This window comes from Neofelis nebulosa, chromosome 7 (genome assembly GCF_028018385.1).
Source record: "Neofelis nebulosa isolate mNeoNeb1 chromosome 7, mNeoNeb1.pri, whole genome shotgun sequence".
Taxonomy (NCBI): domain Eukaryota; kingdom Metazoa; phylum Chordata; class Mammalia; order Carnivora; family Felidae; genus Neofelis; species Neofelis nebulosa.
This window is the reverse complement of record NC_080788.1, coordinates 5,599,075-5,620,780: the sequence shown is the minus strand read 5'-3', so window position 1 is coordinate 5,620,780 and position 21,706 is coordinate 5,599,075. Positions and strand designations below refer to the sequence as shown.

At 42.7% G+C, this 21,706-nt stretch overlaps 1 protein-coding gene and 1 pseudogene across 2 annotated transcripts in view; one reads left to right on the top strand and one right to left on the bottom strand.

Moving 5' to 3' along the window:
* Positions 1 to 11,087, bottom strand: part of BLM (BLM RecQ like helicase) — an 88,936-nt gene extending 77,849 nt beyond the window's left edge. For both annotated transcript variants that reach the window (XM_058736499.1, XM_058736501.1), the window contains exon 1: positions 10,961 to 11,087. The gene's annotated coding sequence lies outside the window, so the exon portion shown is untranslated. The remainder of the gene's footprint in view (positions 1 to 10,960) is intronic.
* Positions 11,088 to 11,536: 449 nt separating this feature from the next.
* On the top strand, positions 11,537 to 14,247 carry LOC131515993 (large ribosomal subunit protein eL31-like; annotated as a pseudogene).
* The last annotated feature ends 7,459 nt before the right edge of the window (positions 14,248 to 21,706 follow it).

The following is a 21,706-nucleotide window of genomic DNA, read 5'->3' as shown; positions in this document are numbered from 1 at the left end:
CGTGTCTCCCTCTCTCTCTCTGCCCCTCCACCACTCGTGCTCTGTCTCTCAGAAGTGAGTAAGAAGATTAAAAAAAAACGTGAAAACTCACCAGAAGACAGCTAAGGTTTTTATATTAGTAGCAGACAAAACAGATTTTAAGACAGAAAGCCTTACCAGAGATAAACAGGCCACTGTTATAATGACAAAGAATTCAATTCACCAGAAAGATATGACAACTTTAAATTTGTATGGCCCATAAAGTAACTGCAAGACACGTGAAGCAAAACTGATAGAATGACAGGAAACAGACTATAATTCTAGATTTAAAATTAGCTCTCAGTAATGGATAAAACAAGCAACTACAAAAATCAGGAACCACCCAGAAGACTTGAATAACGCCACCTTTGCAACTACAAGATGTACATTCTTTTCAAGAACAGACACTTACACAAGCTGACCACGAACTAGGCCATAAGGCAAGTCCCAACTATTTCAATGGATTAAAGTCACATGTTCTCCAACCAAATGTAGTTATGCCAGAAATCAATAATAAAAAGATAATTGGAAAAAAGTAACTGTTTTAGTATCCGCTAATGACTCATGACTGAAGAAATAATAGTATGACTGTAAACAGTACGGCCGTATAATGATGGTTTTCATAACCCCATCCATCACTCTTGTAGCTGGCATGCTACTGGAAAGAACTTTCCCTTTTCCCCTATTCGCTTTTTATCAGTAAGGATTGATTCCTCATGTATTTGGTGGGTTGTAATCTATTGCTGTCATTATTTTCATGCTCAAATGGTTTTGTATTTGATTAGGAGTAGTGAGCTCCTTCAAGCTGGCTCGTGCACTCTTTTTTATTTTTATTTTTTAATTTATTTTTTAATTGTTTTAATGTTTGTTTATTTTTGAGAGAGAGAGAGAGAGAGAGACAGAGAGAGAGACAGAGTGGAAGGGAGGGAGGGGCAGAGAGAGAGGGGGACACAGAATCCGAAGCAGGCTCCAGGCTCCTAGCTGTCAGCACAGAGCCGGACACGGGGCTTAAACCCACCAACCGTGAGAGCATGACCTGAGCTAAAGTCGGATGCTTAACTGACTGAGCCACCCAGGCGCCCCTCTTCTTTATTTTCAAAAGCGCTAAAATACACATAATGTAAAATTTACCATCTTAATCATCTTTAAGCGTGCAGTTCAGTGGTATAAAGTGCGTTCACGTTGTCGTGCAACCAACTGCCAGAACTTTTTCATCTTGCAAAACTGAGCTTCTATCCCTGTTAAATAATAATTCTCTCCCTCCCCCTCCCCCAGTCCCCGATCATCACCATTCTTTCTGTCTCCATTTCATGTTAGTGGAACCATACAGTGTTTGTCTTTTTGTGACTGGTTTGTTTCTCAGCATATGGTCTTCAAGGATTATTCACGCTGTAGCATGTGACAGAATTTCCTTCCTTTTTTAAAGCTCAATGATATTCCATTGTATGGATCTCACAGATTTTGCCCATCCACTCTTCTGTCCACAGACATCTGGGTTGCTTCCACTTTTTGGCTACTGTGAATAATGATGCTGTGAACACGTGTGTATGAGTATCTCTGAAACCCTGCTTTCAATTCTTTTGGGTATATACCCAGAAGTGGAATTTGTAGATCACACAGTAATTCTATTATTTTTCGTTTTTTGAGGAATAGCCATACTACATTCCACAGTGTCTGTTCCATTCTACATCCCCACCAACAGTGCACAATTTCTCCATATCCTCATTTCTCCACATCCTCACCAACACTTGTTATTTTATGTTTGTTGTCTTTGTTTTGTTTTTACAGTAACCATCCTAATGAGTGTGAGATGATATCTAGTGTTTTCGACACGCATTTCTCTAATAAATTAGCGGTGGTGAGCATCTTTCCATGTGCTTTTTGGCCATCTGTGTATCTTCTCTGACAAAATGCCCATTCAGATCCTCTGCCCACTTTTAATTGGGTTGTTGTTTGTTTAAGAACTATAGGAGTTCTTCATTCTGAACTAGGGGAAGGAGAGCAGGAGGGAGGCGTTACAAAGGGGCACGAGGAAGCTTCTGGGAGAGATGAGTATGTTCATGAACCTGACTGCAGTCATGGTACCTCACAGCAAAACTGATCAAAGTGTATGCTTTACATATTTGCAGTTTATTGTAGATCAATAAAGTTGTTTTTAAAAAAAACAAAACCCAACGACATCTTAGAAGACTGAAAAGTTTTGGGCAAATTTTATTTCACTTTAGCCCTTCACCAACTAAAGACGACTAAATTGACGATTGTAATAATACAAAGTAACTAATAAAAAAATAATTTGGAAGTTTTCCTTCATTTCCTATGCTCTGAAACAATGTATTTAGCACTGGGATTATCTGGACTCTTAAAATTTTCAACAGAATTTCTCTGTGAAACCATTTACATCTGGTGTGTTTTTCTGCTTCCAGTGAGACAGTTTTTTCATAACCACATGCTATGAAAATTGAGTTATTTAACTTCTAATCTTTGCTGGCATCACTTTTGGTAAATTGCATTTTTCTAAATAATTATCCATTTCATTTGAATTTTCAAATTCATTTAACACAGAAGTATGCAAATTAATATCATTAAAAATTTTTTTCCCACTTCTCATTTGTTATTTTGTATTTGTGATTTCTCCCAATTTTCTTAAATTAGCATTAGTTTACCTGGTTTGTTAAACTGTCTAAGATCTAAGATTGTGATTTCTCAATCAAACATTTTTCTGTTCTCCATCTCATTGACCTCTGCTTCGATCTTTATTTCTATTCTCTTGTGCTTTCTCTTGTTTTACTTTGTTGTTTTTATTCTAACTTTCTAAGTCTGGAATTTACTTCAGGTGTTTTCTTCCCTAAGTTTATAATGTGTTTAAGCCAATAAATTTCCCCCCAACCACTACTTTATACATATCTTACAGAATCCTATTTGTTAGGTTTTCATTTCATTAGTCTTCAGGAATCCTTTACTTCAATTTGTATTTCCTTTCCATCCAATAGTTCTTTATTCATTCTTTATTTATTTTTAATGTTTATTTTTGAGAGAGAGAGGGAGAGAGGGTGCCAGCAGGTGAGGGACAGAGAGAGAAGGGGACAGAGGATCTGAAGTGGGCTCTGCACTGGCAGCACAGAGCCAAACTCGGGGCTCGAACCCACGAACCATTTAGATCATGACCTGAGCTGAAGTCAGACAGTTTACTGACTGAATCACCCAAGTGCCCCAACATCTAACAGTTCTTCAATTAAAGGGTTTTAATGTTCCATATGGGTTTTAAAATTTCTTTTTAAATTTCTAGTTTTGTTGCATAGCGGTAAGGATTGTTTGTAACATTTCTACTTTATGGAAATTACTAACCTTTTTCTTGCGACCTAACATACGAACTATTTTTATGAATGTAAATGTACACTTAAGCAGATATTTCATTACTGTACTGATCTTGCTTTGCCATAGATTTTTTTAAAAATAAAAAATGTAAGGGGCACCTGGGTGGTGCAGTCGGTTAAGCATCTGACTTTGGCTCAGGTCATGATCTCACGGCTGTGAGTTCAAGCCCCACATCGGGCTCTGTGCTGACAGCTTCGAGCCTGGAACCTACTTTGGATTCTGTGTCTGCCTCTCTCTGCCCCTCCCCTGCTTGTGCTCTGTCTCTGTCTTTCAAAAATGAATAAATGTTAAAAATATTAAAAAATAAATAAATAAAAATTTAAAAAATAAAAAAAAAAGAAATCTCATGTTTGGAAGTAAATATACTTGCAAATAAACCATGGATCAAGTAAGATATCACAATGGGTACTGGAATATATTTGGAACTGAATAATAATGAAAGTCCACATATAAAAATGTGATATGCAACGTAAGAGGTAGTGACAGGGAAATGTACAGCCTTCATTGTTAGAAAAGAAGGCTAAATATGAGCAGAAAGCATCTATTCAATGAAGTTAGAAGATATAAAACAAACTAAGCCTGATGAGAAAAGAGAAAGAAGTGTTTCTGTGAAAACACTTAGCAAGAACAAGAGAAAAGACACAAATCAGTATCAGGAGTGAAAGAAGAGACTTAAAATTAACTATATTCCCCACAGACATTAAAACATCGTTTTCAGGGGCGTCTGGGTGGCTCAGTAGGTTAAGCGGCCGGCTCTTGGTTTTGGTTCAGGTCATGATCTCACCATTTGTGAGTCTGACCCAGCACTGGGTTCCACACTGACAGTGCAGAGCCTGCTTGGGATTCTCTCTCTCCCCCTCTCTCTCTGCCCTGCACCTCGTGCTTCCTCTCTCTTTCTCAAAATAAATAATAAACTTAAAAAATGTCATAACAGATTCTGAATAATGTGCCAATAAAATTAAATTTAGATGAAATGGACAAATTTCTTTAAAAATTAACTTGCACTCACAAAGAAACAGAACTGTCTGTGGTCAAGGCTTGCCCTGCCAGACATATAAAGATTTAACAACACAAACAGAAAAAAACTCTTTAAAAACATAGGGGTGATGGTGTAAGGACAGGAAGGCCAGTGGAAGAGAATAAAGCACCCAGAAACAAGCCCGTGCACAATTTATAACAATTTATGACATTTATCACCACAGAACACTAGCAAATGAGTCTTTTCGGTAGTTGGTGCTGGTACCCTGGATATCTACATGGGGAAGAAAGGAAATTTACACCCTACTTCACTCCAGACACATAAGTCACTTTCAAGTGAATAGAACTTGTCATTTTAAGGGATTTCTCAAATAAGATACAAAAAGCACTAACAAAAAAGAAAAAAATAAAATTGAATTATTTAAGAATCTTTTATGTGTCATTTAGCTTGGAACAGCACCAAGACTTTTGAAACAGCTGAGTACAGAGAAAAGCAAGGTACCGATTACACAAAAGTCAGGATAACGATTATCTTTGGGATAGAGGGTGAACAGGACACACACAGGGCTTCTGAAGGTGTTAGCTATGCCCTATTTCTTACCCGAGACATAAGTACAGGGGTATGTGCTTTGATAAATACATCATTAAGCTATTTCAGGAGTCCCCAGAGACCTCGCCCTAACATTCACTGATTTGCTGGAATAACTTACAGGACTCAGCACATAGTCCTACCAACAGCTAAGGACACACAGCCAGATCAGCAAGGGGAAAAGACACACCAGGCAGAGTCTGGGGGAATCCAGGTGCCACCTTCCTGTGCTCTCTCCTCTCACGAGGGCACATTCTCTCAATGAAGACGCAGCTACGTGCAACATTTCTGCCCCAGGAAACGTGTCAGAGACTCAAAGTCTAGGGTTTTTATTGGGGGCTGGTCCCAGAAGCACCCTCTGCCCACCAAAAACGTGGACTCTCAGAATAAAAGCAGGCGTTAGAGTTCCAGGTGGGCAAAACAACCATGTTGACGTAGGAGAGGTTTCAAAAGCCCAGTTCCCACTCGCCAGCCAAGAACCAATCTTGCAAGCAGGACTTTCTAAAGAGAAGTCTCAGGCCTGCGATGTTAACTCATACACAGGTGTTCTTTGCACTTTTCTCTATGAAATAGAACATATTTCACAATAAAAGATATTTTAAAAACAGGTGACCAACATATTATTAAATCTGTGTTTAAAAGCCACAGAGAAGACATTTGCAATATATACAACTGACAAATAGTGTAAGGAACGTATAAACAATTCCTGTAAGACAGTTGCAAAGAAAGACAAAAAACCTGAACAGGCTCTTTTAAAATGCAGAAACAGTCCATAAACACAATTAAGGTCCTCAACTTCACAATAGTCTAGGGGATTGAAACCACAAGAAAATACTACTATACATATACCTACTAAAGAGGCAAAAATAAAAACACAATATCAAATGGGGGGCACCTGGGCGGCTCAGTTGGTTGAGCTTCCGACTTTGGCTCAGGCCATGATCTTGTGGTTCGTGAGTTCGAGCCCCACGTCAGGCTCTGTGGTGACAGCTCAGAGCCTGGAGCCTGTTTCAGATTCTGTCTCCCTCTCTCTCTGCCTCTCCCCCACTCGCACTCTCTCTCAAAAATAAAATAAAAACATAAAAAAACATTTTTTTAAACACAGTATCAAATATTAGCAAAGATGTGGGACAATGGTTAAGTCTCACACACTGGTGGAAGGGAGGTGCAACCACTTTTGAAAACAATTTGGCCTTTAGGAAGGTAAAAGGTACACATATTCTTTGACCCAGTAGTTTTCTGAGTTACGTTTACAAATTCATGAACACGCACCCGAGGACATATGCACAAGAAATTTCCAACAACATCAATAGCCAAAATCTGAAACCAATCCAAATGCCATCAAAGCAGGAAGGATAAAAATAAACAAACAAACAAAAAAACTCCAGAATGGATAAACTGTAGCAACAATCACATAAAGGAATATTCTATAGTGATCACATAAATTTTTACTAAAATTAATGTAAAAAATTAAAAAAACCTGTATCTACAATATGAAAGACTCTCACAAACATAATGTTGAAGCAAACAAGACAAAGTAGAATACATAAATTCTCACCCTATTTGTAGATCTCAAAACCAGGCAAGACTGAACTATATTACTTATGGATGCATACACAGAATATACCATGAAGACAAGAAAATTACCACAAAATCAGAGAAGTTGTCTCTAGTGTGGGGAGGAAGTTACGACGAGGGGAGCCACACTTCTGGGGTACCAATAATACCTATTTTTCGATCTGTTTGAGGGTTGTGTGCAATTGAAACTTTATAATTATCTTTATGTTTACATAATTTTAACGTGTAATTAAACTTTATAATTTTTTAATAATTATTCTTTAAATTATATATACTATGTACTTTCTAAGGTATTACGTATCTTTCTCAAAAAATTTGAGAAAGAAAAATTAGCAAAAACAAATAAAGGATTAACATTACAAACATACAAAGAAGGGCACATGGGTGGCTCAGTCAGTGTCTGACCCTTGATCTCGGCTCAGGTCTTGATCTCAGGGTCACGAGGCTCCCATGTTGGAGCCTACTCAAACAAACAAATAAACAAAACCATACAAAGAACATCCAAGTTGCCATGAACAAATGATCCAGGAGTATAAACACACAGTTCACCAGAATATATAGACATTAAATAAACTTAGGAAGAAACATTCAACTTTTCTAGTAATTAATAGTATGAAGCAACATTTCATACCTATTAAATCAAGGAGAGTGGAATACTGTGATAATTTATAAGGTAAATGGCAACCATGAAGACTGAGTAGCTGCATGGAATAATTTAATATTGGGAAAACAAAAGACTAAATCATGAGTGCATTATGCTTACAGCTAAGAAGGCTGCATAGCTAAAATTTGTAAAGGACTCATGAAAAAGGAAAATAGCTGATATGATTTAAAGACACGATCATGACTGTAGTATTTTCCTGGATACTGCAAATATGTTTCATTAAGATACAGGAATTTTTAAACAAAGAAAACTCAATAGTTCCTTGTGATTCTAGAGAACAAAATCCATGTCATAACCCCAAGACCTTTCACAAATTGACTTCAACTTGTATTTTTCACTCAATGCCAGACATCATGCTAGGCACTAGAGTACAGAGATGGGCAAGACATAATTACTCCCCTCAGTGAGCTCCTAGGCTGGCAGAAACAGACATGGCAACAAATAATTACAACTTAGTGAAGTAAGTCCCACGAGAAAAGGTTTCTTCTTAAAAGTCTAGGACTTCCTGGAGTACCTGGCTGGCTCAGTAGGAAGTGCACCCAACTCTTGATCCCGGGGTTGTGCGTGCGAGCCCCACGTTGGGTGTTGAGATTACTTAAATAAGACTTAAAAAAACAAACAAACACAAAATGTGACTTCCCACAGAAACAGACACACAAATACGGAGAATAAACTCATGGCTGTCAGAGAGGAGGGAGGGACATGGGCAAAATGGGCAAAACAGATGAGTGGGAGGTACAGGCTTCCAGTAATGAAATGACTAAGTCGAGGGGTTGAAAGGTACAGCCTAGGCAATAGTCAGTGGTACTGTAACAGCCTTGTGTGGTGACAGATGGTAGTTATGCTTGTGGTGAGCTAGCATATAGAGTCGTCAACTCACTATGATGTACACCTGAAACTAATGTAACATTGTGCTTCAACTATACCTCAATTTCAAAAGGAGGTGGGGGTGAGTCTATGGCTTCCCAGATGAAGGAAAAACTCAAGAAAATCGTACAGAAGCTTTCCAAAGAACATTGAATTGGAGCCCAGGTGAAACCTTCCAGACAGGGTGCAGATGTGAAGGGTAGTCTATGCACTATTTGTACCAAGTCTGAGGCACATAGCAGGTGGCTGGAGACTGTTTAAAAACCTCGGGGATCACACTACGGGCAATGGAGACCCACTGGGGCTTTCAGCATTTAGCTCCCGAGAGTATTTTGCAATTACTTTGGACCTCTTTGTTCTATCCTTTTTTCCCTTAAGAGAAATATATATTGGGGTGCCTGGGTGGCTCAGTTAAGCATCCAACTTCGGCTCAGGTCATGGTCTCACAGTTCACAAGGTCAAGCCCGACACTGGGCTCTCCGCTGTCAGTGCAGAGCCTGCTTCGAATCCTCTGTCCCCGTCTCTCTGCCCTCCCCAGCTCTTGCTCACTCTCTCTGAAAAATAAATTAACATTAAAAAAGGAAAGAAATATATAAGAAATATAAAAAACATATATTGATGTTAAAATATCTATTTAGTTAAAATTAGTATTTTTTAAAATATTTATTTATTCATTTTGAGAGAGAGCAAGCAGGGGACGGGCAGAGAGAGGGAGACAGAATCCTAAGTAGGCTTCATACTGTCAACACAGAGCCTGACTTGGGGCTCGATCCCACGAATGATGGGATCATGACCTGGGCTGATATTAAGAGTCAATGCTTAACTGACTGAGCCATCCAGGCACCCCTTAGTTAAAATTAGTATTAACAATATATTTATGTTTAACTTTTATACACATTCCTTTTAATTTTAAATTTCAAACATACAATAAAAAGTTGACACCCATGTATTCACCAACCAAATTTAAGAAGTTAAATTCTGTCCTGTTTCTCTTTCAAAGACATAAAACATTTTGGATGTATTTAAAATCACACACATCCATCATTCACTCCACTCATCTCCTTCTCTTCCCTCCCTCCTCACAGATAATACTGACTACCCCAAAGTGGATGCATATGATTTATCTGAATGTTGTTCTTTTACTACACATCTAACACTATGGGCTTTGCCCAGTTTTTTTAACTCTGGGTTTATCAGTAAAGTGAAGGCAAGAGCTACCTTTCCCAGTCAGTGGATTAGAAATAGAACGCTGAAATGCCTGGGTGGCTCAGTTGGTTGAGCATCTGACTCTAGATTTCGGTTCAGGTCATGATCAACCCACGGTTGGTGGGTCTGAACCCCACATCGGGCTCTGCGCTGACAGTGCAGAGTCTGCTTAGGATTCTCTCTCTCTCTCTCTCTCTCTCTCACTCCCTCTCTCTGCCCCTCCATCATTCTCTCATTAAAAAAAAATTAAGAAAAAAAAAAGATACAGAACGTATGTGGTAGCTATCATCATCACGACTGCCACTGAAAGGAACTCAAAACCCAGAAATTTTCGCTTCTTCCAAGGAGACCATAAGCTGCTTTCTGATGTTTATTTATTTTGGGGGGAGAGAGACAGAGACAGAGAGACAGAGACACAGAATCGAAGCAGGCTCCAGGCTCCAGGCTCCGAGCTGTCAGCACAGAGCCCAAGGAGGGGCTTGAATCCACTAATCATTTGATCGCGACCTGAGCCGAATTTGGACGCTTAACTGACTGAGCCACCCAGGCGCCCCTATAAGCTACTTTCTGACAGCAGCCTAGCTAACAAAATGTTTGTTCAATTTAGGTCTATTTTCATTTCCCATACGGAATACTTCTGCCTTCTTTCCCAATTTCTGACCTCTAACCCAGGCTCTGCCATTACTGTCCCTTAACCTTGACAGGGGCACAGGAACGCTACTTATCTACATTGGTGGCACCAGGAGCTGTCAGGTGCCTGCTCCATCTCAGGCCAATAGGTGCCCAAAGTTCTGAGTAACCTGAGGGCAGGTGAGGACTATGAGAGGAAGCCTGGTGTTGTGGCAGATGCCTGGGAGTCAGGCAGCTCTTTCCACACAGGGACAAGCTCTTTGTGCTTTAGATTCTCCTTGTCAAAAATGAGGACAATTTTACCTACTTCTCCGGGTGATGGTGATAACAGAACCCTTACCATGTAGCAAGTCCCCTTTGGAGCACTTATTGTATATATTAAGCCACTTAATCCTAACAAAACCTCCAGGGTGCAGAAGAGATGATTTCCCCTACACGACAGAAGGAAACCGAGGCACTTAGTTTAAATGACGAGTGGACAATCACAGAGCTAGTAGGTGGAAGAGCCCGGATTCGAAGCCAGGAAAAGTGATGCGGTCTGTGTCCTTAACCACCTCCCTCTGCGGAGGTATTGTGGGGCTACGATTGTAACCAAATGGGTCCCAGGCACGTGGCACACAGTACGCCCAAAATACAGTAGCCCGGCTCGTGACCGTGGAAAGCTCGAGAAAAAGCACAGTTTCGGTCTTCACCGGGGAGATGGGGGAAGTGCCAGAGGTCTGGGCTGGTATCATCCACAGACTGCAGTGTGCCTGGCCCTGTGGTAGGTACCGGAGTACACCAACAACAACACAATGGGTGCCAGGCCGGCTCTTCCACCGACCCCGGGGGCGATCCCGGCCCCACCCCCGGGGCCTGTTTCCCCATCTGGGAACACGCGTGCTTTTTCTCGCGTTCTCTCGGGCTACGGGCCGCGACAGAGGGCTCCGCGGGCCTCGCCCAACTGGGACGGGCAACGGAGAACCTTCCTCTCCGGCCCCGGGCCGGGTCGCCGGGAGCGGGGCTGGGCGGCGCCGGGCCCGCAGTCCTGTCAAGTTCCAGCGCGCCGCACTCACCTCTCCGGCAGGCCCGCAGCGGGCGGAACCCCGGTCCAAACTCCCCGCGCCGCCGCCGCAGCACCGCGCCGCGCGCCAGCTCACTTCGCGCCGGAAGCCGGCCGATTCCGATTGGTTGCTTCCTGAGGAGACCGACCAGTGCCCTTGCCCCGTGGTACCTGTCCCCGCCCCCGTGGGCTGCTGGGGCGGGGTGTTCCCAACACCCAATCAGAGTCTGAGATCCGAGGTCAGGTGACCGTGGTTCAACGTGGGCTTCCGGCACGCTCGGGATCTTTGTTGTCCTTGTGTTTCTTACCGTCGGGGGAGGCTTTAAAGAAGACAGGCGCCTAGAAGCGAGCTGGGGTGAAAAACCCCGGAACTGAGAGGAGCCTGAGACTAGGCAGTTCCCACAGGCCAGGTCAAAGCTCTGCACCCCTGCCTCTTTGGCTCTTATCCGCTGTCTCTGTGAGACTTGGGGGGATTCTGCTCTCCACCCCCTTGTAGAGCTGGCCTCTGCCCCAATACGTGAGCGACTGTAAATTGTCATTGACGGGGAAAGGGATCTCAAACTCAGATGCCTCGGTGGACAGGTGAGGTACCTGAGTGAGAAGCCATGCTGCTGTTCCAGTTGATTGTTGACACGCGCGACTGTGGGCTCTGTGATGCCAGATCTTTTTTTTTTAATGTCCTTCCCTTCCTTCTTTTCCTCCCACCCTTCCGCTTCCCTCTCTACTTTTCCTCCCTTCCTAACTTCCCTTCTCTTCTAATAAAAATTGAAAACGTGTTTATGTGTGAAATCCGCCGATTTTAAAATGCTACAAAAATAACACTGCAGTCAAACAAAACACATTGTTAAATTACTGTCTACAGGAAAAAGCAAAAGCAGGTTTTTAATAGCCAAATGGCCAAATAGGAAGCAAGATGGAGACAAGGTACAAGGTATGAAAAATCTACCAAAAGAGAAAGCTGAGTACACTTAGACTCAAAAGGAGGGTACTACCCAGAATGATCGGGTCGTCTCAGAACTCAATGAGGTGTGAAACCCAGCTGAAATTGCCGGGGCCACACACTGCCTGAATTCTCCTTTAGCTTTTTTCTTCATTGTCCTTCACATTTCTGCCTTCCCTAGTGCCAGTCATTGTGCGAAGCTCTTGAGAACTTTCTCATGGAGCGCACAGGATGTTAGACGTAGACGTCGGTGGCGGAGGCGGACACTTGCACATTGATGACAAAAGCGATAGGAATAGTGATCATATTATGGGAGTACCTAGGAAGGACACATCCACAGAGTGACAGCTTTAGGTGGGATTCTGAGAGATGAGTAAGAGGTATGATTTGGAAGCAAAGGCCAGGAAACTGGAAAGACAACAATAAGGTACCTTTGAGGAAATGGCAGGGAAGTGAGCAATATGGAGAGATGATACTCGAGAGGAAACGGACCAGATCGCGGTTTGGACTGCACCCTAAAGGTAAGTGGCAATTGTTGGATGTGGCGACAAGTGGGATAGGGGAGAGCCTGGTGCCATAATATTAAGTGAAATCAATGATTTTACATATACGTGTATATGTATGTATCTCCACCACCCAGATCAAGGTACGTACCATTTCCAGCACCTGGTAAGATTCCCTTGTGGAGCTTCCCAGCTCGCTCTCCCCCCAGCAGCAACCTGGTATTACACAGTGTATATTCTATAACTGCTTTTTTTTTTTTTTCTCAACATAGTATCTGTGAGCTTTATTTATATTGTATGTACCAGAGACTCATTCTCTTTTATTACCAATTTTGTGAAAACTGTGAAATGGCCCCCAAAATCCTTTTTGTCCAGTGAAAAATAAGGTGTTGTCTAGCACACCCTCAGGGGTATCTGATCCCATGTAGGCTCTATGCCTTTCATTGTCTTCGAGGTAAAGAACATCTCTAAATTGTTTTAAAGACAGGTTCTTGTCTATAGAAATGCAAATTGTGTCCAGAGGAACGCATTTAATTATTGTCAATTTGATCAGTTCTGCCAGTTTTGCATCTATTTGTAAAGTATTTCATTATTTCTCTATAGTATATATGTGTGGTACTTTGAATTTTCCTTTGTACTATCTTTCTGGATCTCATTAATTAATGAGTTAAATAAAACCTTTGACATGTGTTTATTTTATGTCTTTATAAGAGTCATGATTATACTTGATTTTAAAAACCATTCTTTTATCAACAGTATGCAATTGTATGAGCATGCTACAATTTATTTATCCATTCATCTAATGATGGACATTTGAGTTTTTTCCCTTTGGCTATCATAAATAAAACTGCTGTGGACGTTTTTACGTAAGTCTTTTGTGATCGTATGCATCACTTCTTCTTGGGGGGTAAACAGTATCTAGGAATAGGGTTTCTGGGCCATAGGGGTAAGCGTATATTTACCTTTGGTAGAAACAGTCATGTTTCCAAAGCGGGTGTATCATTTTATACTACCACTAACACCGTGTAAGTGTCCCATTATCTGTATCTTCATCAACATTGAAATTGCCAATCCTTTTCATTTTAGCCATTCTGCAGGATGTTTAATGGTATCTCCTTGTTGTTTAACTTACTATAGAAGGTTTTCAGGAGAAGAGTAACTTGGATAGTTCCTTTCCAACCCTGGGCCCAGCAGAATGGCTCCTGCATAGCAGGGTGGTGAGAAGGAGACGGGCCATTCTGCCATCACTGAGGTACTGACCAGAGAACACATCATCAACATTCACGAGCACATCCATGGAGTGGAGTTCAAGAAGCGTGCCCCTCGGGTACTCAAAGAGATCCAGAAATTTTCCAGGAGGGAGATGGAAACTCCAGATGGAAACTTTCTGGGCCGAAAGGTGTAAGGAATGTTCCACACCGTATCCGTGTGCGGTAGGCTAGAAAACATAACGAGGATGAAGATTCACCAATACAGCTCTATACGTTAGTTGCCTCTGTACCTGTCACCACTTTCAAAAATCCACAGACCAGTAATGTGGATGGGAGCTAATCACTGATTGTCAAATAAAGGTATAAAACTGCAACAAAAACAAAACAAAACACAAGTAACTTGAACAGATTTTAGAAAGCTCTTTTTGGTTGTTATGTGGAGAATGACATTTGTACACCAATGCTCATAGCATTGTTATTGACAATAGCCAAAAAACCACATCTATTGGCAGATGAGTGGATAAACAAATATGATATCTATAGGCAACGGAATATTATTCAGTCTTAAAAAGGGATAAAATTCTGACACATGTAACAATATGAACCTTGAAGAAATTACACTAAATAAAATAAGCCAGGCACAGAAGGACAATTACTGTGTGATTCCACTAACATCAGGTACCCAGAATTCGGAGGCAGAAAGTAAAGTAGTGGTTACCAGGGTTTGGGGTGGAGGGTATAAGAAGGAGTTGCTGTTAAACAGGTAAAATTTGTTTGGGATGATAAAAGAGGTCTGGAGATGGATGCTGGTGATGGTTGCACAACACTGTGAATGTAACTGACGTCACTCAACTGTACACGTAAGATGTTTAATGTTAAATTTTATGTCCTATACACTTTGACACACACAGGGATACACAGGTATGCACACGAGCCTGGTATTCTGGGTCTGAGAACTGAGCAGTGGCTCCTGTCTCCATTGAACCTGTAAAATTTTAATTTATAGAAGTGACTGAGTGAGGACACAGAGAGATTTTATTACTCTGTGTTTCCTGAGAGGAGGAAGCACGCCACACGGGGCCACGTGGGGAAGCAACAGGTGTGGTCAGGACGCAGAGAGGAGCAAGGAGAAACCTAAGCCAGACACTTAATCGGGGTTCGTACAGGGAAGGCAAGCCAGGGCAGGGAAAGTGGCTTGGGATTGGCTAGTGTGAATAATCCTGTGAAGTGTGAAGGCCCCAGGCTTGGGGACTGTTCCCAGATGTCTAGTACCTGGCCCTGAAATGATTTCATCCAGGGCAAACATTGGCATAGGGTAGGAGAGTCAGATAAGGAGGCGGCTGTGTTAGGGACTTGAGATTGGCTGCAGGGTTTCTGATATGACTTTCTGTGCTTGAAAAAGTAGGATCACACGCTTTGGCTCTTCATTTGGCAGTGTGTTTAGCAGATGTCAAAAGGGCAAATACAGAATGTAAAAAACAAAACACAGAACAGTTGGCCCTGTGGCTGTCTGGTACCAAGGAAACTTTCAGGTGACAGTAGCGGAGACTTTCAGGAAGTAGGGCCTAAGTTGCTTGAAACAACACAGGAAACATTTTCAGAGCATTTTACTATGAGCGTGAAAAAGAGGAACAGGTGGGAAGTATAAGGAGTCCTTCCAGGCCAGCCCATAACTCAGTTTTCCATTTATATGGCATTAGCCAAAAAAAAAACAGACTTGAAATTTTTGGCCTCTAATAATGTATTTTTAAATTTTTTTAATGTTTATTTATTTTTGAGGGAGAGAGAGAGAGAGAGAGAGAGAGAGAGACAGAGCACTACCAGGGGAAGGGCAGAGAGAGGGAGACACAGAATCCAAAGCAGGCTCCAGGCTCTGAGCTGTTGGCACAGAGCCTGACGCAGGGCTCGAACTCACAAACTGCAAGATCATGACCTGGGTCAAAGTCAGCTGTCCAACCGACTGAGCCACCCAGGTGCCCCTCTAATAATATTTTTGTCAAATTTGCAAACTGTATTAAAAACATGTTGAAGGGGTGCCTGGGTGGCTCATAGGGTTAAGCGTCCGACTTCGGCTCAGGTCATGATCTCAGGTCATGAGGCAGGTGTCTTGTGGGAGTCAGTCTCCATGACCCAAAGCACAATGGGTGGCCCAGTTGGATACGGAAGGTCACAGCCTCAGGGTCTATGAGAGCCTCTATTTCCAGGAGAGTCCAGTGTGTAGCCAGTTATCATTGTTTTAATAGCGTACAGCATGAGGCTTAGAGGGCTCGTTTCTTGCATCACAAGCCTTTGAGCAACTTATTGCCATCGTAAGTAGTCTAGAAACTCCAGGAGGCATAAGAAGAGGTTGCCAAAGACTCTACAGTGAAGGGGTTTCTGAGGGCATTAATGGGAGTGCCCGCTGATTTTAATTTGGAAGTAAAACTTGTAAATGAGGAGTATGTTGCCACCAGCCCCCCAAAGGACTAAAAGGTACAGGAACTATATGTCCACAATGAGTGTGTCAAATGAGTCTCCTTGCAGAAAGATGTCATCATGGCATACCTGTGCTCCTGGTGGACACGGTGAAGATCTTATCTGCACAGACTGCATGCAGTGGGAAATCTGTTGAGGCTCCCCATGCCTGGAAAAGCTACGTTGTGTCCCCTCAGAGGTGAAGGCAGAGCACAGATGAGAGGCTGTTGAAACGGGGACTCGATGTAATGTATTAGCCACATTTATAAGAGCAAAATATAAACCCATTACTGACTGGATAGATTCAGTAAATTTATTTTTGAGAACGAGTGAGAGTGAGCACAAGTTGGGGAAAGAGGCGGGGAGGGGGGAGAAAGAGAGAGAGAGAGAGAGAGAGAGAGAGAGAGAGAGAGAGAGAATCTTAAACAGGCTCCACGTTCAGCACAGAGCCCCACTTGGGGCTCAATCCCATGACCCTGGCAACACAACTTGAGCCAAAATCAAGACTTGAAATGCTCAACCGACTGAGCCACCCAGGCGCCCCTAGATTCAGTAATTTTAATAATATTAGATGTTGGGTATGAGGGCCAGAGCATTAATGATGCAGTAATCCACCACGAGTCACCTGTTGCAGACTGAATATTAGTCTCCTTCCAAAACTGATACATTGAAGCCCCACCCCCACTGGGACGGTATTTGGAGATAAGGCCTTTACGGACACAACTAAGATTAAATGAGTTCATGAGAGGGGCGCCTGGGTGGCTCAGTCAGTTAAGCGTCCAACTTCAGCTCACGATCTTGCGGTCCGTGAGTTCAAGCCCCGCGTTGGGCTCTGGGCTGATGGCTCAGAGCCTGGAGCCTGCTTCTGATTCTGTGTCTCCCTCTCTCTCTGCCCCTCCCCCGTTCGTGCTGTCTCTCTCTGTCTCAAAAATAAATAAAAACGTTAAAAAAAAAAAAAATGAGGTCATGAGGGTGGGCCCCTAGTCCAACAGGACTGGTGGCTTTACAAAAAGAGGAAGAGAGAGATTTCTTTTTCCCTGCACCACACATGCAAGGCCACGTGAGGACACAGTGAGAAGGCCTACAGGCCGGGAAGAGAGGCCTGACCAGAAACTGAATCAGCCAACACCTTGATCTTGGACTTCCCAGCTTCCATAACTGTGAGAAAATAAATTCCTGCTATTGAAGTCACCCATTCTGTGGTATTTGGTTATGACAACCCAAGCTGATACAGCACCTTTTGTATTTTCCAGGTTTAAGAAACAGGCGAAATTGGCCTGTCAAATGGAGAAGCAGTGGGGATCATCACCCCTTTGTTAATTAGGTTTTAATCCTTGAAGGCCCTACTGTAACTTACATTGGGCCATAATAGTTATTTCAACTAAGGGGTGTCTGGAGTCCAGTGTATTGAGCCAATCTGTAACTGCTAAAGATTTAGTTTGTTGGGTTTTCAAAAAATGTTTATTTATTTTGAGAGCCAGAGAGAGAGCACACACAAATGAGTGGCGGAGGGGCAGAGAGAGAGAGGGAGAGAGAGAGAGAACCCAAGCAGGCTCTGCACTGTCAGTGCGGAGCCTGGCTCGGGGTTAGATCTCGCGAAACACGAGATCACAACCTGACCTGAAATCAAGAGTCAAACGCTTACCCAACTGAGCCACCCAGGTGCCCCAGCCAAGGATTTAGTTTTAATTTATTGTTGATTGCATTAGAGCATGTTTGTCCAATATGGCATATTTTTAGGGCAATGGGTATTCTGACTATGGAAAATTTAGGCAAGGCTATAAAGTGAGACATTCCTAAGTTGTTTTTTTTTTTTTCTCTAGCTTATATTTAATTACTTTCTTAAGATTATAGCAGGCACGATGTTTAAGTTTAGTGGAATCTCTGGCTCTAACTACAATTTGAGCCCCAGTATTAAAACCATAAAGTTTTGTCAATTGGTACATTTTGCAACTGCTAGAGTTAATTTAGAGCTTTGGCTGCAGACACACAAAAGACAATCATCCCTGTTTTTATCTTTTTGTTATACAAATTGTTTTAGTATGTAAGTTTTTTGTATATAAACTTTGGATTTCCAATTGGGTCAAATTAAGGAAATGTCTTTTAGTTAGATATCATGTATACATATGTAAAGTATCTGTTATACATTTGTGTTAAAATATTATATAGATACAAAATCTATTTAGTTACCTTTTATTTTCTCCCTCTGCATCTAGGGATGTTTTGTTCTTTTTTCTCTGCCTACTGTTTTTCTCCTGTTTCAGGCTTTTAGCTGCCCAAAAGAGTGGTTTCTAGTTTCTGTCTCCAGCTGATAAGAGGAAAGACGGAGAGAGAAGAGCCCCAATATTTCCACAACCTAACCTGTCCCTTTCTTGGAAGATTCCCAACACACATCTTTTTTTTCCTCTTAAAATCTTTTAGGGGCGCCAGACCTTGTTTTTTGGCTCAGGTTATGACCTCACAGTTTGTGAGTTCAATCCTACTTGGGATTCTCTCTCTCTCTCTCAAAATAAATAAATAAACTTAAAAAAAATCTTTCAGAACAGCCAGACAGCTGTATCTCTAGATGGGTAAAGTTTTTCCTTTTTTTTTTTTTCCCCTGTCTCCTGGCTGTCCCAGACCTTTCCCTGCTCACCCCCCCACCCCCACCTCCTCTGTTTTGCTTTCGAATGTTTACCTGATAAAGTCCTAGTCTGAATAATTCCAGCAGGATTGGGGGCATAGGGGCTGTCCCTAGATGTCTGGCCCCAAACCCTGGGTTGATCTAGGGCAGGGGAAAGGGATCGAGGGTTATATAAAGGAGGGGCCTGTGGGTGTGGGCGTAGGACAGGCGGGAGGGTTTGAGTAGGACTTTCAGAGCTTGCAAAAGCAGCATCGCACGCGAGATATAAACAACCTTGGCTGTTCGGACGGGCCTGTGGTTAGGAGATGTCAGGCACACAAATACAGAATCCAGAAAAACGGTTTGAGCAGCGCTTCTCCACGCTGGGACACTCTCCAAGACGCTAGTGTGTCACCGCGGCCACGTGTGTGTTGGGCATACCATAAGAGCTTCCAGGCATGAAAAAGCTCCCCCCCCCCCAAAACCCCAAAGGCAACAAAAGAGAACCTTCCGCGGTAAACATCTGTCGTTTTCACCCGTGGAGGACCGTCTGTTCGCCGCATCTTGATATCCCTTCGGAGAGCCACCCCTTCTGACTCCCAGGCCACGCGGCTCTGGCCGTTGCGGGAATGGCTTCTCACGCCTGGAGCCCCAGAGGCGGTCACGTGACTTCCGGCTGGCCAATCAGCATCTCCCGCTGTCTAGGCCTCCGTGATTGGTTCAGGGATGGGCCCGTGGTTCCAGCCGGTCGGTTGCTAGAATGTACTGGGAGCAGTGCAGATGTCCCCTTTCTGGTGGGGTTGTCAACCTGTTAGGGTGTCATCTTGGAGCTGGGACTGCGAAGGGAGCACCAGGTGGAGGAGGAGTGGGAGCTAGCCTGGGAAAAACCACCACAGAGGAGAGTACAGGCAAGATAGGGAAAGAAACTGGGTTCTGATTGGATTGTCCGACGCCCTGGATCCTGCAGTGCGGTCAAGTTCATGAGATGTTAAGTTCCCTTTCATACTTAAAAAATTTGCAAGGTGCAAACTATAGGCATAATATACTACTGTTTATGTAATAATACGAGGGGAAAATAGTGTTTCTATGTATCGGCTTGCAAATGCATTTAATTTTTTCTGATAAGAAACTAATAATCAAAGATACGTGTTGTGGAACGGTAACTCAGTAAATGGGTGAAAGAATCGTAGAAAGACTTCTCTGTATATCCTTTTCTATCTTTCCACATTTACACATCTGAGAGTGTTACCCATTCATAGTATTAAATACAGACTTCTAAAAATACAAAAACTAGAGGCTGCAATGGTATTTTATAAACCTTAGGAAGAACAAATCCTATTACATCAACAACATTGAATTTCCAAAGTATGTTCTAGTAAGATAAGTATATTTACACTCCTAATCACTCAGGAGCAAAGTAAAAAACATTAACAGTTAAGAGACCAAATAGATGAAGCAAGATCTTAACTGAATTTAAGGTTAGGGGTGCCTGCTGGTTCAGTCAATCAAGATTGCAACCCATGATCTAGGGTCGTGAGTTTGAGGCCCACATTGGGTGTAGAAATTACTAAAAAAATAAATAAAATTTTAAAAATAAGTAAATAAAGTTAAGGTTATGTATACACAGCCTGCCTTGTGTTATGTTTGCTGAGAAGATTTAGGAAGCTTTCTGAGATATCCAGTGATAGCGGCAAAGTTCTTCCAGAATATTCGGTGTTATCCACAAGGAACTTCTGTCTCGGAGTAGGATGTAGTAGGTATCAGTACGTCATCATTCCTGCTGCAGCAGTTGGGGGGGAAGGATAAGCTACAAAAATCATATATATTTGTTTAAGTTTATTTATTTATTTTTGAGAGAGAGAGAGAGAGAGAGAGCGCGCCCGCGCGCGGGGTGTGGGAGGGGCAGAGGAGACAGAGACGCAGAATCCAAAGCAGGCTCAGGCTCCATGAGCCCCATATGGGGCCTGAACCCACGAACCGGGAGATCATGACCTGACCGAAGTTGGATGCTCAACCAGCTGAGCCACCCAGGCACCCCTCCCCGACTCATCATATTTTTAAAGACATCAAAGAGCAGTGGAAAACAGAGAAGGAAGAGCCCATTCTGGGTGAGCTGAGATTGTTGGTCATTTTTTCCCTGGGTCATTTGTGAAGTCTGGTCATAGGCTAACGACTGGGCTTGGTTTACACTGAACTGTTGAGGCCACTCAGGCTATTGTTACAGGCTAGAATCTAGATATGAGGCTCTTTTGCCCATGGGATATTTGGTAAGTGCTGGGGTAGACTGGGGGCAGGGGATAGGGGAGGGCCTGGCTGGGGCCTTGGCTGGAAAGGCAGGGTAAGATCTGCATTCTCTTAGTGTTTAGAAGGCCGAGTCCCGCTAAAGGGAAGGGCCTGCAACAAACACAAGGCAGATCTCATTCTCATGGTAATTAAAAACAGGGGTGGACAGAGTCTAACTAAAGTTGCCACTCACTTCAACTCAGCTCCATTCTGATTGGGTTGAGGCATCATCCCTTTAAGCTATGGTGCCTTCCGGAGGATGGGTAAACCCTCCGGGGGAAATATAGTTAACTTCAACTTCTGTGACTCTTTTATACACAATATTTGGCATATAATAGAACATTATAAGTCATCGAAAAAGCAGGTAATCGTAGACTGAACATTGGCCTCCCCAAGATATGTCTGTCCTAATTCCTGGAGCCTGTGAATGTAGAGACTTTGCAGATGTGATTAAGGATTTTAAGATGGAGACATTATCCTGGTTTATCCAGGGGGACCCAATAAAAGCACAGGGGTCCTTATAAGGAGGCAGGAGGGTCGTAGTCAGTAGAAGGAGGCATTAAGGTAGAAGCAGTAAGTTGGAGTTATGGGGAGACGGGATCACAAGTCAAGGAATGCAGGTCCCCCGAGAAGCTGGAAAAGACAAAACTGGATGCTTCCTTGGAGCTTCCAGAAGCAACCAGCTCTGCCAATACCTCGACTTTAGCCCCACGAGACTGATTCTGGACCTCTGACCTCCGGAACTGTAAGATAATAAATCATCATT